General features: G+C 44.2%; 1 pseudogene; it reads left to right on the forward strand.

Moving 5' to 3' along the window:
• Nucleotides 1–5,425: 5,425 nt before the first annotated feature.
• LOC124778505 lies at nucleotides 5,426–5,543 on the forward strand (annotated as a pseudogene).
• Nucleotides 5,544–18,575: the final 13,032 nt, after the last annotated feature.

Here is an 18,575-nt window from a genome sequence, read left to right on the forward strand (position 1 = left end):
AGATGAGGCTGATAACTGAAAACTGAATGGTGAATCAAACTCATGAACTGCCACCGAGCTGTCTTCGAGCAAAAAAGAAGAGAAGCGTAGTAATATTTTGGATGCGGTGTCTTAAGTGCATCAGTATTTACTTTATTGTGAGACAACATGTACACGATTTATATGTATTGTAGGAATTCACAATGATGTGTAACGTCTCCTGAGTCCCACTTACCTCTTCGTCGGCAGTGTAGCACCTTTATCCACGAAATGAAGAATATCTTATGAACCTTGCAACCCACCGCCGAAAGACGGAGAGAATGTTCCCCTCATGATCAGAATGTCAACTAGTAAAAGATATTCAGCTATTCCAAAGTGTGCTAACCTCCGGTTCCAGGAAGTTCTAGAAATACGAAGCTAAACACGATTATCGATACTATGGGAAAACAAGGTTTTTCACTGTTTTAATCATTTGCGAGGCAAAATACAGTGTTTCTTAGTCGGTGTCTGTGTGTTCTCGTTTCTTATGTAAATATATGTGAAAGCGTATGTGAGGCAGTATTTTTGATTTTGTCATGTATACAAGTTCTTTAACATACCGTCTCGTAGAGTAAGTATCGTATAACACTATTTTTTCCTCTATCAGATTTATAATATTAATGTGGCTTGGACTTTTCCTTTGTTTACCAAGCATAGTGCGGTGACATGAAGATTTCACATGGGTTCCCACTGAGAAGCAGTTTTTCCAAAATAAAATCTGGCTCTGAATTGCTTCGATGTCTTCCTGTAATCCAATCTGGTGGTGATCCAAAACACTCGGGCAGTACACGTACCGCTTTGAAATGTTTCACACAGAAATTTAATCGACGTGACTGTGTCAGCAGAACATCACAAATATTTTGTTTCAACCTTATAGGTTTATTTTTCCTACTCGTCTCCATTAACTTTAATTTTTTCGTATGTAGAGCAGCTGCCATTCATTCCGCTAAATAGAAATTATGTACAAGTCAAGTAGCACCCTCCCACAGTCACTCAACGACGACACTTCCCCGGCCACTGCAGCAGCATCGGAAACACTCCCTGATTGCTGTTCTGTTCATCCTATCTGTCAGTGTATATGGTTAATTCCTGTATCCCTAAAACCCTGTCTCTATAAACGCTGCCGTTTGGCGTGCTTGCTGTAGAGTGGAATTCAGCGAGTCTACAAGAATGGTACTGAAAGTCAGATGCCAGAATGTTGGCCGTAATTCTGTTGTAAAAATCAGCGTTCTGTTTATACAAGATGTTATTCTTTTCATTTTCATGGGAGCTATTGATAGCTGAAAATTTACTTTTGAAGAAACATTACTTATAGTATGGAAGATAGTGAGATATTTGCGAATCCTGTGAAAACCAAAGAATTTGTCATTTAGTAATATAAAAATGGTTCGAACATAGGAATCGAATACATTAAGAGGAAGGAAAAGATTAATATTGTTGGAAGGAGCTTAATTTTGCCAACCTGTGCTTGAGAGAGGATGTAGACAAAGGTACTATAACATTACACAAGTGAGATATCTCTTGTAACAGCTGCTATTAACAATAAGTATAAATAAATTAAGTAATTAATAAATTATTCTATAGATTGAAACAGTTCAAAAGTAAGACTGCACAGTAAGACTGAAGTTAGCATACGGCACATTATGTTTATTTTTTATTTTTTTAAATTTATTTTGTGCAACCAATCACGTTTCACCTTAGTTAGAAGGCAACTTCAGTGAGTGGCCTGAAATGTTTACACATACAGGCCATAGGTTTAAAACACATCATTAAATTTTTCATAATAATATGATAAAGTGCTTACGGATCAGCGTCTATGCATTACTCTCATGTGGAAAACTATTTGAAAGCTTCAACATTTCCTCGTGGTCGCTGTTTTGGAAATATAGCACTGTAACTGCCATTTTCTGCGTGTATAGTGTCAATCGTTTCTTTAAGTGTCACCAACGTTCTCAGGTTTTACTTTCATAGTGGCTTCTTTTCAGCTGTTGTTTTGTTTATGTAGCTATTTTCTTGTAAGGTTAGGAGATGTCTTTCATTATTTATTGTAACTATTTTCATGTTTTTCATTCTTGTAGTAAGTTTGTTATTATTTTGTCGTACATGTTCTGAAAACGTCGAGCGGCTTGTTCCATATTTCCATGCTGCGATACGTTCTTTGTACCGACTGTCGAATGTTCTGCTAGTTTCTCATACATGTCTTATGTTCCATACTTTTATTCTATGAAACACATTTTACTCCCTACCGATCACTTAAAAGCCACGCAGCTTATCCTACCTCGGAAAGATTGTGGCCGTGTCTTCAACTCACTCGTCCTTTTCTTTGGTATATGTGTCTTCACTTACAGCGGGTATCGGCTGGAGCTCTCCACCTTCCTCTGCCCTCCCTCTTGTCGTAATGTCCTCCACTTCAAATGTTATCCAGAGTTACAAATATTAACCTTCCTCATAATCTATTCTCTGCTATATTTTCTTCAGTGACTCTTCATCACGTACAGGCACATTCTTTTGCAATACGTGTGTTCCGCCCAACATACTGGCTGATAATACAGTGACGTAAGCAGAAAGGAAAGCGGAAACGAAATAAAACTAATTGTTTAGAGGATATATGAATTTCTTTCAGTGATCACAAAATCGAGTCATAAATGCGAACAACTTGGAGAATGAGACCACTTGTCAGTATGACGCTGCACCTTCACTGGACCGGAAGCGTGCACTGATTCTTTTGTGAAGATTGAAATAAAACTGTTGAGTCCCCTCCTGAGGCGAGCTGGTCCACGAGTTTTGCAAGTAGTCCTTGGTAGCCTCGGTAGTGATAATGGGCCGGAGTTGACGTCCGAGCTAATCCAGCACGTTCTGTGAGGGACAGGTCTTGATGACAACGGGTGTAACTCAACATCATGCAGACAGTACAGAGAGCATTGTCATGTTGAAAAGCGGCGCTGCGATACTCTCACATGAGAGGTAGCACGTGAGGACACAGGATATCCATGAAATACCGTTGTGCCATAAGTGTTGCTAGAAGTCGTGGAATTTTGTCATATGATGACATGGTTGGAGACCGTGTCTGTTATTTGAAAACAAATGTTGATGTTGTTGAGATAGCAACCAGCCAGAAATCTATTTTAAGTTCCTTATTACAATGGTACCATTACTGGTTTCGTTCCTTACAGTTCATCGTCAGACGACTTTCATGCTTTCATTAAAGCATGTGGTGCGCTTTTTTTTATTATGAGAGCATGAAAGCCGTCTGTCGTGATTCAAACACGACAAATAATCAATAAAAAAACGTAGCGCATGTTCTAATTAAAGCATGAAAGCCGTCTGATGATGAATTGTAATGATCCGAAACTGGTAACGGTCCCTTTTGAATAAAGGAACTTAAAATAAATTTGTAGTTGGTTGCTGTCTCAACACCATCAACTAACAGTCGTTACTTGACATAATATCCTATGGCTACCTTTCACGGCGTAACATCAAGCGCCATCACGTCGGCCTGGAACGTTACTGCAGCGAGGGCTGTGAGACGACGTCAGCCTATAGTATGCCGACTAGGACGTCACCAAGTCAGTAGCGGCTCCTATACAAGCGAAGTACTTATTCATTCGTCATTCTTTCAGTTCGCTTCTAACACTAGTCTGTGCACGCACATTTAAAAACTGACCAACTGTCTGACTTTCCATGATTAATTTGTATTTAATACTCCAGATAAAATACTTATTGAATCTACTAGCGGTGGTTCCACTGGAGGACGAGCCGTGATATAAGCACTGCAGCAGTGACTTGCGAACTGTATTATTTACTTACATGGAAATTGTATATATCGAAGGACTTAGATTATTTGCATGTCGCCGTTTGCTTGCGACCCATCTTTGTAAATATGCAAAGTTAAGTATTGTCAGTTTAACTTACTAAAATAAACTCCATTAATAATATTTGTTTGAACGTTGTTCAGCTATCCGAGAAAACAGTTTCCTTAGGTGCCCTGTATTAGACGAGTGGACAGGACACGACACTATCCACACCATGACGCTAGTAGTAACACTGCTGTACCTCCCCAAAGCACAGGAAGAATGGAGCCTCACCGCAGGTTGCTGCCATACTCCCCGACAATGGTCATACAGGTAATGCAGAACAGCATTTCATAGTTGTACACAATGAGACACCGTTTACCAGCAGTCCATGTTTCCCGGTCGCAGTACCACTCCAAAAGCAGCCTTTTATATTGTGGTGTTGGAAATGCCATGTGGCTAGGTCCTCCCTTCGGGTAGACCGTTCACCTGGTGCAAGTCTTTCGAGTTGACGCCACTTCGGCGACTTGCGTGTCGATGGGGATGAAATGATGATGATAAGGACAACATAACACCCAATCCCTGAGCGTAGAAAATCCCCGACCCAGACGGGAATCGAACCCGGGCCGTTAGGTATGAAATTCCGTCGCTCTGACCACTCAGCTACAAGGGGCGGACATTGTGGTGTTAACCGTTGCCCACGCATGCGATGGTGATTCCTTGTTCAAGCTGTTGCTAATCTCCGATCAATGGTGCAGGATGACACACAGCGTTGCAGCGAGTCTATTACGTGCTCTCTGACAGCAGGCGAGGTCCCGAAGGGGTTACGATGTAGTTGATGCACTATACAGTGCTCCTGCCTTGTGGCGGTCAGATGTGGTGGACCAAAACCTTGACTACGAGTATGCTCGCTCTCACATTCCCGTGCAGGACAGCACTAGGGTACTGTCACATATGTCCCACGGATCTGTATGCTGCACAGCTCGACCTGCCTGCCAAATGGAGACCCACAACGAGGCCGTTTCAAACTCTGTTAAGCGCTGTTAATTCGGCATTTCCGTGTCTTACACAATGATCACTCAACGCTGTCCATGCTCGTAACGTAGCCTACCAGGCCTGTTAACAACGCTAAAAACGAACAACACTAATGCACTCAGGTTGCCTTTCTGTCTCTCACATAGTATTGCCACTCTATTCATTTACATATCCGCTGGTGGTGTGGACGTCTACGAAGTTACACTGACAACCAACCATGTCCTGTCAGTGCTTCGTTTTAATGTTAAGCAATGTATTTTTCACATGTTTATCATTTCCATTAGTTTTGTTTCCTCTGGTAGTCTTACAAGTACTTATTCATTCGTCATTCTTTCAGTTCGCTTCTAACACTAGTCTGTGAACGCACATTTAAAAACTGACCAACTGTCTGACTTTCCATGATTCATTTGTATTTAATACTCAAGATAAAATTACTTATTGAATCTACTGCTTAATTTATCAGAATTGTTTTTGTCGTAAAAAACCCTTTCAAGTTTACAAAAGGTCTCTCACCCCTGGATACTCAATTTCTCTTTTTTTCTGAACTTATTTTGAATTTTAAGTCACTAAAATGCATAAGTGCCAACGATCTTGCCGGAGTGGTAACACCGGTTCCCGTCAGATCACCGAAGTTAAGCGCTCTCGGGCTGGGTTAGAACTTGGATGGATGACCATCCGGTCTGCCGAGCGCTGTTGGCAAGCGGGATGCACTCAGCCCTTGTGAGGCAAACTGAGGAGCTACTTGATTGAGAAGTAGCGGCTCCGGTCTCGGAAACTGACACACGGCCGGGAGAGCGGTGAACTGACCACATGCCCCTCCATATGCGCATCCAATGACGCCTGTGGGCCGAGGATGACACGGCGGCCAGTCGGTACCTTTGAGCCTTCATGGCCTGTGCGGGAGGAGTTTACAGTTTAGTTTAAAATGCATAGGTATCTAAAAGATTTTATTTTTTTAAATTTTTTACCTTGGGGTAACATGACAGAACTTTCATATTTGCTGATTCTCACGTCTTTGGCCATCCCTTCGTTTATCCGCGTGCCATAATGTTTTTCACTTTATCTGACCCATCATAAGCTGTACTTTACCCTCTGATTCAGACTACATCACTCGTTCGTGTTAATACTTGTCTTTCTTCTTTCTCTTCATACGATTATTCCTTTTACATTTTTTACTACTTTCTTTATTAGCCTCTGAGCATATAAATTGAATGTGTTGGTGACAAACAACATAGTTGTTTGAAAACTCTGCTATACCTATCAAATCAGTTCCCCCATCGCCGTTCTTAAATACCATCTTTGTCTTGTGTGTAGTTCCTTAATCTGCCTTCTGACTTCAGGTCTGTAACTACATCTACCAACGTCTTCAAGAGGCTACTCCAGCTAATGCCGTCAAGCAGCTATTCGCGTGACTGAAAGTTGGGTCCCAGTTCTTGATAAAAATGGAAGAGCGTAAGTGTATTGTTCCTTACAAAGCAAATATTTGATCGTACAAGTCGAGCGAGTGCAACACTCGGCCTTTTCTCTGAATTCGTAATACAACTGACAGTAAATTTCACCACTGCGCACAACGATACCCCCTTACAGTGAGAATAAGAAGCTTTGGTGTGCACCAGTTTCCATTTATTTTTAGTGGGTCACGTAACTGTGGAAAAGTTTTCGGGCAACGAAAAGGATCTGGTATTCTAAGTCAACACTGAGATTAACAGATTAAAAGGACCAGTTTAACCCGCAGGACAGGACAGGTAGTTTAAATTGTGGAAAGGGGCCAAAATAAGGGTCTGTCAGTTACACTCGAACATACAACTTCATTATTTGATCAAACATTACAAGAGGCCATAAACAGTTTGTTTTAAACATACAGCTTTAATCTTTGGGACTTAATTACACTTTAATTTCAAAACGGCTGAAGACCAATAACTTAAAACGCAAGCATAATCAGAAATTTAAAAGGCAACACTTATCTTACGACAGCTCTTCATTTAGGCTGAAGGCCCAAATAATCTGAGCCGGTCGTGGTGGCCGAGCGGTTCTAGGCGCTACAGTCTGGAACCGCGTGACCGCAACGGTCGCAGGTTCGAATCCTGCCTCGGACAGGGATATGTGTGATGTCCGTAGGTTAGTTAGGTTTAAGTAGTTCAAAGTTCTATGGGACTGATGACCTCAGCAGTTAAGTCCCATAGTGCTCAGAGCCATTTGAACCAAAGAATCTAAGATTTTCACAGCAAAAAAATTGAATTCAAAATCGGCTGAAAGCCCATCACGTAAGGCTAAACAACGTTAATTTAAAAAGAAAACAAAGGCCTTAGGTAAAACAGTTCTTGATTAGGCAAAACTAAAAAAAAATGGTTCAAATGACTCTGAGCACTATGGGACTTAACTTTTGAGGTCATCAGCCCCCTAGAACTTAGAACTGCTCAAACCTAACTAACATAAAGACATCACACACATCCATGCCCGAGGCAGGGTTCGAACCTGCGACCGTAGTGGTCTCGCGGTTCCAGACTGTAGCGCCTAGAACCGCTCGGCCGCCTGCGAAGTAAAAGTTAACAATACAACAAAATGCCTTCAATTACAAGTAAATTAAGCAATACAAATCGGGTGGCAAAGTAAATAATCAGTGAACTGCTCAGAATATGAATTGTAATACAGCAGTTATGACACATTTCCGTAAAATCAGCAAACAATGTGCCCCTCAGTTCCAGTCGGAAGATGAGTGACCCTCACGGCCGGCAGTGACTGCATGACCACCAAACATAGATTCCCCTCCATTACCAATACTAAATACGTTTTGTATGGAGAGGACGATTCAGTGGTGTTGCCAATGTGACAGACGCGAATATCGCTTATTTCATGAAAAAAAAAAAAAAAACAGGGGAACAGTGCACAAACTTCCAGCTCCTGGCACACAAAAGGCACTTGTAACAAATAAGAGGTTGGTAGTGGGATGGAGCTGTGCTACATCGATTGGTCGACTTCTCTGCGCCAAAGGCTGTGATGAGGTGACTCATTCTGATCGGGTACAACAAACTATGGGGTAAAAGCAACGAACCTTCCGATGCTGGTCGGACGATGGGTCGATGTCTCGTTCTTTGATGTCCGAATGGAAAGGGAAAAAAGTCGTGCTCAGTTATTTACTGTGTGTGGTAGTGGCGCAGGACTAGTAGAGGCACCGGCTCTAACGATAAAAACACGAAGTAGGTCGCAGCCTTACTTCTACAAAAAGTACCCAGCTCTCAGGTGACCTTCATTCTTCGTAATGAGATTCACTGACCACCTCCAGCCGGCGTAGAGGACACAGAGACCACATCGGCATAACACCTTCCTTTGAGAAAATTGCATAGTTCTCCTAGTACATGTGCTCAGTACACTCTAAACAAAATTAAATGGCGGCAAAAATGAATCAGTGTTACGTAACGACATGTGTCGATAATGCCACACAATAAAACAAATCCCGTTCATTACTGTGTATGAAAGTAAGTGCAGTTGCTCAGATCATATAGCGAAAGGCAAGAACGACACAGCTCTACGCGTCTGCAGTTGTTGCTGTGACAGTAACGTCAGCTAAGTCTATCACGTTGTGCTCTTCTGTTATTCGCAAGGAAACATAATACAGCTATCAGCTGACCAAAATAGCAACGTTAATTCTTTTACGTTCATTCGAAAAGTGCGGGCGCACGCACGGCGCAAACCTGCAGCTGCCAGTGGGACCGGCACCCTCCAACAGGGCGGATAAAGGGGATAAAAAGCTCAGCCCAGCACAGCCCAGCCCAGAGGGCAGGGGCCGCCGCCGCCGCCGCCGCTGCCGCCAGATGCCTCGAGCCCGATGCACGTGCGCTACCGGTCCTCTCCACGTGTCGCCCCGCCTGCACCGATCCATTCAACACGTCGGGTAACATCTGCCACCTTCCGGGCTACGACCTGTTTTATTCCGACCGCACCTACAGGGAGCACTAAAAATGGGCAACCTATTACTCCTTGTCATAAATGTCCTATAAAGAAAAGTGTGGTTCCCTGTGAAAGCAAACCCACAGCTGTGGCCTCGACGTAATATCATCAGGCACAACTGATTCATGGTTCGCACTGCTTCGTCCAATAAATATCTCTGTGCTGAGTAAACACACCACTTAACGCTTATGCTTATCCCAGGCGGTGTACTATTCAAGCACGGTATTATTGCACATGGCGTCCCACGCCATTGTTGGATCCAACTGGTGACGTTACAGTAAACAACTGCAGTGGTGACTAAAGAAAAGGCTTCACACTGCCAGTGCGTTCAGGACCATTTGTGCATATGCCATCAGGTGGTTCAGCATATCCTCAAGTAATATCACAATAAAAAGTTACAAGAAGCCGACCGAAGCATTCTCACTCCCAGGTGCAATAATATTGTGGTCGGCTCATTCATTTTCTTCTCCGGTGGTTTTCCGTGTACGAGTTTGTGCACTGTTTTCGCGGAACGACAGTGTGGGTTAGTAGAGCGGGCGCGTTGTAGGAAGGGGTCCGTCAAGAGACTTCATGGAGTAACGTCAATGTATATCAGAGGTGTAGGACGAGTTGCGACTATTTTAATAATGATTCAATCTCCACTGAACCATTTTATACAATAACATCAAGCGCATCAAAATTCTCGCTACTATAGGTTATTAAAAATAAGTCGAACTTCAATGGCATTAACCATAGGGGTCTGCAAAAATTTTTCCGGAAAGTATTGGCGGAGGGAGGGGTGGACAGCAAGACTGTAAAATGGTCATTTCTTTACATAATCAATATGGTCAGTTTCGAAACGTACCAGATGACACAAAAAACGTATTATTTCTCGGAGATGTCATGTTTCTCCACTAAGTATTTGCTATAGGGAGATTTTGTTATTAATAAAAAAACCTGTACTACAGATTCAAGGATTGTGAAGGGGGTGATCAAGTGCCCCTCTTGCTCCCATCCTCCTCCTTTTTTTTTTTTTTTTTTTTTTCTTTATTGTATTTCAATTCCCCATCGGGGCGGGCTGGCAGCAGCATATGCGCTGCTCTTCAGCCGAAAGACATAGAACAAAACAATAGAAGACATTTAAAAACAGCAAAGGAGAGAAGAAGGCGAACATAGATATACAAAAGGGAGAACATCATGGAAGGCAATATACAAAAAAACGGGGTGACTGTAAAATGGAGATAAAAAAAAAAACTGTTTAAAAGTAGCACACACAAAAAGCCACACTCTGCGACGATTAAAAGAACACAAGGCACAGTATGACTGGAGCATGAAGGTGTTGACGGATGGCATAGCACACTGACGGCGAACCTCAAGGCAGTACACAATTAAAATCACACCTCTGGACGCACACGAGAAATAGCACGAAACACAACACTGACGTGGCACACTGATGATGATCAATACAGAGGATCTGCCAGGTTCAAGGAGATGAGGGAGACCTGAAGAAGGGAGGGAGGGGAAGAGATGGGGGAGGGGAATGGGGGTCGCTCGGAAGAGGGCCAGGTAGGGAGGGATGTGGGAAGGAGAGAGGCAAGTATGGGGTGCAGGGTCTCAGGGGAGGGGGGGATGGAGGAGAATCCGCTCTGGGAGAAGGAGGAAAGAGGAGAAGGGGGCCCTGGGGAGGGGGGGGGGAACAAGGCCGGGTTATAGTTGGAAGGAAGGGTATATGTCACGGCGAAGTTCGTCATCCGGGAGGGGGAGGCGTTGGAAATTGCCCTGATGAAGGAGATGGAGGGTGTGGAGGTGGAGAGAGGGAGGGATACAGCGATAGAGGCGCGGCAACGGGCGAGGGGTGGAGAGGAAGGAGGAAACCAGAGGGTGGGGGGGATCAACCCTGCGAACAATGTAAAGGATGCGGAGATGTTGGAGGAACAAGAGGAGGTGGGGGAAGGGGATCAGCTCATACAGGAGCCGTGTGGGGGAAGGAAGGCGGATACGGAAGGCAAGGCGGAGCGCATGGCGTTCAAGGATTTGGAGAGCCTTGTAACCATCCTCCTCCCCCATCCTTCCACATATGTATAACTCTAACTGAAACTCCTCACCGAGAAGTGCACCATTATAACGGTTATACCGTTACTGTTGAAAATGCTTCACTCATTAAACTTGCATGACAGATTTATCCTCCCATGGCTCGCTCCTTCTCGAAGAGTTCCTCAGTATTTTTTGGCTTGCAACTAATTGTAGTCACAAGTTCCACGCTCACAGCTGTTACGCTATTAGTCAATAGTTCCTCCATTAGATGGCACCTCTCGTCAGCCAAGGTAATGCAGTCTCGGTCAGTTACAACACTTTTCAATGTTCGGACCTGTATAGATACGAGTTAGGGCATATATATATAATAATGGTCGAAGTAGAGAGAATATAAAATGTCGACTGGTAATGGCAAAGAAAGCGTTTCTTAAGAAGAGAAATTTGTTAACGTGAAGTATAAATTGAAGTGTCAGGAAGTCGTTTCTGAAAGTATTTGTATGAAGTGTAGCCATGTATGGAAGTGAAACATGGACGATAATAGTTTGGACAAGAAAAGAATAGAAGCTTTCGAAATGTGGTGCTACAGAAAAACGCTGAAGATCAGAAGGGCAGATCACATAACTAATGAGGAGGTATTGAATAGGATTGGGGAGAAGTTTGTGGCACAACTTGACTAGAAGCAGGAATCGGTTGGTAGGACATGTTCTGAGGCATCAAGGGATCACCAATTTAGTACTGGAGGGCAGCGTGGAAGGTAAAAATCGTAGAGGGAGACCAAGAGCCGGCCGGGGTGGCCAAGCGGTTAAAGGCACTACAGTCTGGAACTGCGCGACCGCTACAGTCGCAGGTTCGAATCCTGCCTCGGGCATGGATGTGTGTGATGTCCTTAGGTTAGTTAGGTTTAAGTAGTTCTAAGTTCTAGGGGACTGATGACCTTAGAAGTTAAGTCCTATAGTGCTCAGAGCCATTTGAACCATTTTGAGACCAAGAGATGAATACACTAAGCAGATTCAGAAGGATGTAGGTTGCAGTAGGTACTGGGAGATGAAGAAGCTTGCACAGGATAGAGTAGCATGGAGAGCTGCATCAAACCAGTCTCAGGACTGAAGACCGCAACAATATATATTATGTGCGTGTGTTTTTGTGTGAAATGATATTTGTTGTGAGTTTTCAAGTCTTTTATTTATTTTAATTGTGAGTCTCTGCTTGTGTGCTATAAATAGTAGCTTTGGAAGCCTGCAACGATCAGCTCGGACGTGCTCGTGCTTGTACCTGCGAGGAAGAGCAAGGCGCTCCCGGCCACCACGCAAAGTGGTGCGTCGTAGGCCGAGAGCGGGAGCGATCGCGGGAGAGCGGCGCGGCGCGACTGCCGGCGTAGTGTGCCGGCCTTGGGCGCTGGGCGCCGCGGAATTGAGTTCTGGGGGCGGCAGCGGCTGCGCCGGACTGCCGCGGGGCCCGGCAGGCCATGGCTGCTGCCAGTCCGAGAGCGCAGAGCAATCTCCAGACCGTAGCCTCGCAGCTCGTCCAGCAACTGGCGGAAAAAATTATTTTCTTGTTCCTTCTTCAAGAACCGGGTGCCATTTTAAACGAGGACTTTAACGGGTGCGCGTATTTGTCTTATCTATACTTTGACTAACTATCGTGGTAGTGGTCGTTAAATGACACCCTAGGTAAACAGATGCTATAACATGCTTTATCAATTATTCTTTCACTACACGTGCAGGATCATAACGGATTATGATTAGATTATGAACCATTTAAGCTCTATGATTTTGGTAGATCTGAACGGACAAAGTAAACGCAAAGAAACGCTAAAATGCGGAATGATCATGTACTTTCTTTACTTCGGCTTGCGTTAATAGTGAGGCAAGTATTTAACATGTTTCCTCTAAGATGGTTGTTAAAGACGTAGCTGACCTTTTCTTTATTGTTAAAACCAAAAATGGTATTTAGATGCTCCCGCTGCCTATGTTGTTTGTAGGAATATACGAAGTGCACATGCCTGATGCCTGATGTTTGTCACGTCTGCTGAAACAATCGGTCCCTGGCTAGCCGGTGGCAAGTGAAGTGTAAGAGTTAGTCATCGTGTGTTGTGGGCAAAATGAGAGAACAAGTGGAACAACGTTGTAGCATCAGATGTTGCTTTAACGTCGGCGATTCTCAAGCTGAAACAATCCCCAACATTTGATAAGCGTCTCGGGACGAAATAATGGGAACCACACAGATAAAGTAGTTGTTCAACCCCTTCAAAGATGGCCGTTCATCAGAGAAGAGTGAAGCACGTTCTGGTAGGCCCTTAAAATCTGCAGATGAGGTCGTTATTGTCACGTAAGGACTCTGATGCAAGGTAGACGAATCACGGCCACAGAACTTGCAGACGGGTGTGACATTAGTATTGGATCCATTCATTCCACTGTAACGGAACATTTCGACCTCATGAGGTTGGTTGGTTGTTTGGGTTTGGGGAAGGAGACCAGACAGCGTGGTCATCGGTCTCATCGGATTAGGGAAGGACGGGGAAGGAAGTCGGCCGTGCCCTTTGAAAGGAACCATCCCGGCATTTGCCTGGAGCGATTTTGGGAAATCACGGAAAACCTAAATCAGGATGGCCGGACGCGGGATTGAACCGTCGTCCTCCCGAATGCGAGTCCAGTGTCTAACCACTGCGCCACCTCGTTCGGTCACCTCATGAGGATCCTAGCAAAATCTATGCAGAAGTTGCCTACAACTGGGCAGAAGCAACATCGTTCGGAGATCGCACAGGACAAGCTGGATACTGTGAACATTAATCCGAAATTCCTTAATACTGTGAGCACTGTTGATGAGTCCTGAGGTCATGGGTACGACCCAGAAACAAGATTCCATTCATCACAGTGGATGTCTCCACCATCCCTGAGACCCAAAAAAGCGTGTCCTTCATGAAGCAGTGAGACGCAAACGTCCTGACTTTGGGTCAGCGGGCATTTGGCACGTTCACCACGATAACGCACTCATTTATCGTTCTTAGTTAATTCAGAGATTTTTCTTCTTTGTTCAAACACAACAAGGTTGTGGTTTGTTCGCGTTTCTATTTCCTTGATCCAGCGGCCCTGCTTCCTTGACTTCTGGCTTTCCATAAACTGAAAACCTCTCTGGAAAGAACTAGATCCAAAACAGGGGAAGGCATGCAGAGTTCAACGGAGCAGCTGCGCCGTACCACCAGTGGCTTATCGGTGACGATTCTAGTAGCGGCTGCAGCGTGGGAGAGAGGTGTTGAAGCCGAAAGGGGCTTTTAAGGTGACTGGTGTCAAACTATTGTATATGAATGAAGATTGATTTTTAAAAATAAAAATATAATATTTTTTCAGCAGCTCTCTTATAAAAGGAAAGGGATTCGGAGTTATCTACTTATCTTGATTGACAAAGAATTTAGCATTCCTCAGTCTAATTCATGTTTTTATTGACAGTGGTTAACATCGAACATTATTATTATTATTATTATTATTATTATTATTATTATGAGCTGTATGACAGTGTTACAACACTTTAGAAATACAAATAAAATGTATTCATAGTTATATATTGATGGGTATATTATTATGCAATTTATCACGTCTGCTATATAGTGTCCATGAAGTTTGAAGGGTTTGCAGAGTACGAATTACGAGGGCACTCTTCAACAATGTGTCTGTCTTGGAGAGCCATAGGTCCCCTCCGCAGTGGTAGTCTTTCACCTAATGTAGAGTAAAAAAGAAAAAGCACTCCGTCCTCAGGTCACAAGTGGCCCATTGGGACTGTCTGACCGCCGTGTCATCCTCAGATGAGGAAGCGGGTAGAAGGGGCGTGTGGTCAGCACACCGCTTTACCGGTCGTTATGATGATTTTCTTTGACCGAAGCCGCTACTATTCTATCGAGTAGCTCCTTAATTGGCATGATGAGGCTGAGTGCGCCACGTAATGTACAGTAAGTCGCCGCAACTCACACTGTTGATCCGTATCCTGTTGAGCGTACCCATGTCTCGGACAGATCTAGTTCCTGTTGGTTGTTGTTGGCTTGGAGAAATCTACGGAGCTGTAGTGGAGTGTTATGATATTATTCTTGCGTCCAAGCGTCGTGAAGATTGACGTTATGATCGACCGGATTTCTAGCTGTTCTGAGTGTGTAATGTCTGGAGAAAAGTCAGTTGCTTCGGATAACAGACATGTCTTCATGAGTTTGCATCTGCTGGTTGTTGAAGATTTCACTACAGTTCCTAAGAAGGTTGTTCGTTCTTTTAAGGTTAAACGTAGAATGCGGTTCACGGCAGGTGGGCCGGTACGGGAGTCGAATGGATTGTGCCAGTAACATTCCGAGTTGTCTGATTTGGTCTTGCTTCTACCAGTTTCGTGTGCCTACTGCTTATCCAGACAGGGCTGCATATTCTGCCGCTGAGTAAACAAGGCCAAGGATAGATGATCGTAATTTCTAAGCAGCAGCACCCCATGTTATGTCACATTACTTGTGCTGAATATTATTTCTTGATGTCAATTTAGTTGCAGATTTCTTTAGTTGCTGTTGAATTTACAGTGTTATGTCAAGTATGACTCAAAGTTAACGTGGATATTTGTTATGGACCATTCAGTTACCAGGGGTATATATGTGCGTTCACGGTTGCTTAGGATATTACTCAGATGAAAGGAAGTGGATTCAGTTTCGTCAGGGTTCGGTTGAAGCCCAGTTTACGAATGTACTGTCCCATTGTAGTTAGGTCTTCTGTTAACATATCTTCAAAGACCTCGATTTGTTTGTATTGCCTTGTTATCATAATGGAACACTGTCTCTACTACTTACTGATTAACTGCATAGACTATAGCCCCATACTTCCACACTAGATGCAGGATTGAAGTCAATTTGTATAACGATGAGCATTGCAAAGCATCTTTATGCACAAGAATTATGATCTACTTGAAGATGGGTGTATCGTCACACATTAGCGTCTACCTATCAGGTCAACACTGAAATGCAAGAAAGGAAAACTGTGACTTGCATTGTTAATAAAAATTCGAGAAGGATTAGTTTAATACCGAATGGTGGAATTCATTAGATTGACGGGTCCGAAATTTCTCCATCTGAAGTAGCCGGTAACTACACTACTGGCCATTAAAATTGCTACACCACGAAGATGACGTGCTACAGACGCGAAATTTAACCGACAGGAAGAAGATGCTGTGTTATGCAAATGATTAGCATTTCAGAGAATGCACACATGGATGGCGCCGGGGGCGACACCTACAACGTGCTGACATGAGGAAAGTTTCCAACCGATTTCTCACACACAAATAGCAGTTGACCGGCGTTACCTGGTGCAACGATGTTGTGATGCCTCGTGTAAGGAGGAGAAATACGTACCGTCACGTTTCCAACGTTGATAAAGATCGGGTTATAGCCTATCGCGATTGCGGTTTATCGTTTCGCGACATTGCTGCTTGCGTTGGTCACGATCCAATGACTTTTAGCAGAATATGGAATCGGTGGGTTCAGGAGGGTAGTACGGAACGCCGTGCTAGATCCCAACGGCCTCGTATCACTAGCAGTCGAGATGACAGGCATCTTATTCGCATGGCTGTAACGGATCGTGCAGCCACGTCTCGATCCCTGAGTCAACAGATGGGGACGTTTGCAAGACAACAACCATCTGCACTAACAGTTCGACGGTGTTCGCAGCAGCATGGACTATCAACTCGGTGACCATGGCTACGATTACCCTTGACCCTGCATCACAGACAGGAGCGCCTGCGATGGTGTCCGCAGCTCGTGGTCAAAGCTTTTCTTTATTTCTTCCTCATAGTTTGTTCTTAAAGGAAAAAGAAATTTGATTTTGGCTTTGAGAAACTTTTTTTTGTTCCAAAGGATTGCTTCTTCGCCAACAAGACGGAGACTCATTTTTGTTTACTGGAAGGAGAAACCAGTATAATCGGAGTCTTTGTTTTCTATCGAAAAAAAAAAATGGTCGTGCGGTAGCGTTCTCGCTTCCCACGCCCGGGTTCCCGGTTTCGATTCCCGGCGGGGTAAAAAAAAAAAAATGGTCGTGAGGTAGCGTTCTCGCTTCCCGCGTCCGGGTTCCCGGGTTCGATTCCCGACGGGGTCGGGGATTTTCTCTGCCTCGTGATGACTGGGTGTTGTGTGATGTCCTTAGGTTAGTTAGGTTTAAGAAGTTCTAGGGGACTGATGACCATAGATGTTAAGTCCCATAGTGCTCAGAGCCTGCGATGGTGTACTCAACGACGAACCTGGGTGCACGAATGGCAAAACGTCATTTTTTCGGATGAATCCAGGTTCTGTTTACAGCATCATGATGGTCGCATCCGTGTTTGGTGCCATCGCGGTGATCGCACGTTGGAAGCATGTATCCGTCATCACCATACTGGCGTATCACCCGGCGTGATGGTATGGGGTGCCATTGGTTACACGTCTCCGTCACATCTTGTTCGCATTGACGGCACTTTGCACAGCGGACGTTACATTTCAGATGTGTTACGATCCGTGGCTCTATCCTTCATTCGATCCCTGCGAAACGCTACATTTCAGCCGGTTAATGCATGACCGCATGTTATAGGTCCTGTACGGACCTTTTTGGATACAGAAAATGTTAGACTGCTGCCCTGGCCAGCGCATTCTCCAGATCCCTCACCAATTGAAAACGTCTGGTCAATGATGGCCGAGCAACTGGCTCGTCACAATACGCCAGTCACTACTCTTAATGAACTGTGTTATCGAGTTGAAGCTGCATTGGTAGCTCTACCTGTACACTCCATCCAAGCTCTGTTTGACTCAGGCGTATCAAGGCCGTTATTACGGCCAGAGATAGTTGTTCTGGGTACTGATTTCTCAGGATCTATGAACCCAAATTGCGTGAAAATGTAATCACATGTCAGTTCTAGTGTAATATATTTGTCCAATGAATACCCGTTTATCATCTGCATTTCTTCTTGGTGTAGCAATTTTAATGGCCAGTAGAGTAAATAACAACGATGGTTGACGACGTGACGTTCCGTACCATAGTGATATCTTAGGAACTCACTCAAAGTTGGACAGGAATAAAACTGAATTAATGTTCCGCAAGTTTAGCAGAATTTAATGGCCTTATAAAGAAAAGATCTGCACAAATCTACTCATGGCGAGCACTGAACGTCTTCGCAAACGGTTAAAAGTCCCTACGACATAATGAATGCATGACTCTAAGGGTCAATCGAAATAACAAAATTTCACACGCATACAGTCACTCCCTGTGCCTGAAGGTGCTGAAACCAAGAGGCTGAAACATAATGAAACACACAAGACATAACCGGATTAAAATTACATTTCCACGCTGCAACAGGGTGTCCCCAAAGCAGAGTGCCCTCTGAATCTTCTGCTGGCCGCCCATAGACGCAACCTAGTCGTCAGTTGTCTGTGGAGTGTGTGGGTAACTGACTAATATCCAACACCCACCGAAAGCGTGATGTGCTAAGCCAGTAATAGAGGCTGAAAAAGTGCGGGTGTTCGTTGGCCTCTGTACTTCCAGAGCAGATAAAGCTTCCTGAATGTCCCCGAAATGTTACGCGGCAAATTGCAGGATCAATTAAACAATAAGATCTTAAAGGCGGTGGGAAATTTAGGCAATTCCATTAAGACTTGGCCTGCCCACTAAGTTTGAAAGGAAAGTCAAACGAATTCTTCCTAGCCTCCCAGAGAATGAAAGAAAGTAAATCTCCAGTGACCTGGAGCTGCACAGCCTTATTCCCATTTCTGCAGGTTGCTACCACAGGAGT

The sequence above is a fragment of the Schistocerca piceifrons genome, chromosome 2, assembly GCF_021461385.2.
Source record: "Schistocerca piceifrons isolate TAMUIC-IGC-003096 chromosome 2, iqSchPice1.1, whole genome shotgun sequence".
Taxonomy (NCBI): Eukaryota; Metazoa; Arthropoda; class Insecta; order Orthoptera; family Acrididae; genus Schistocerca; species Schistocerca piceifrons.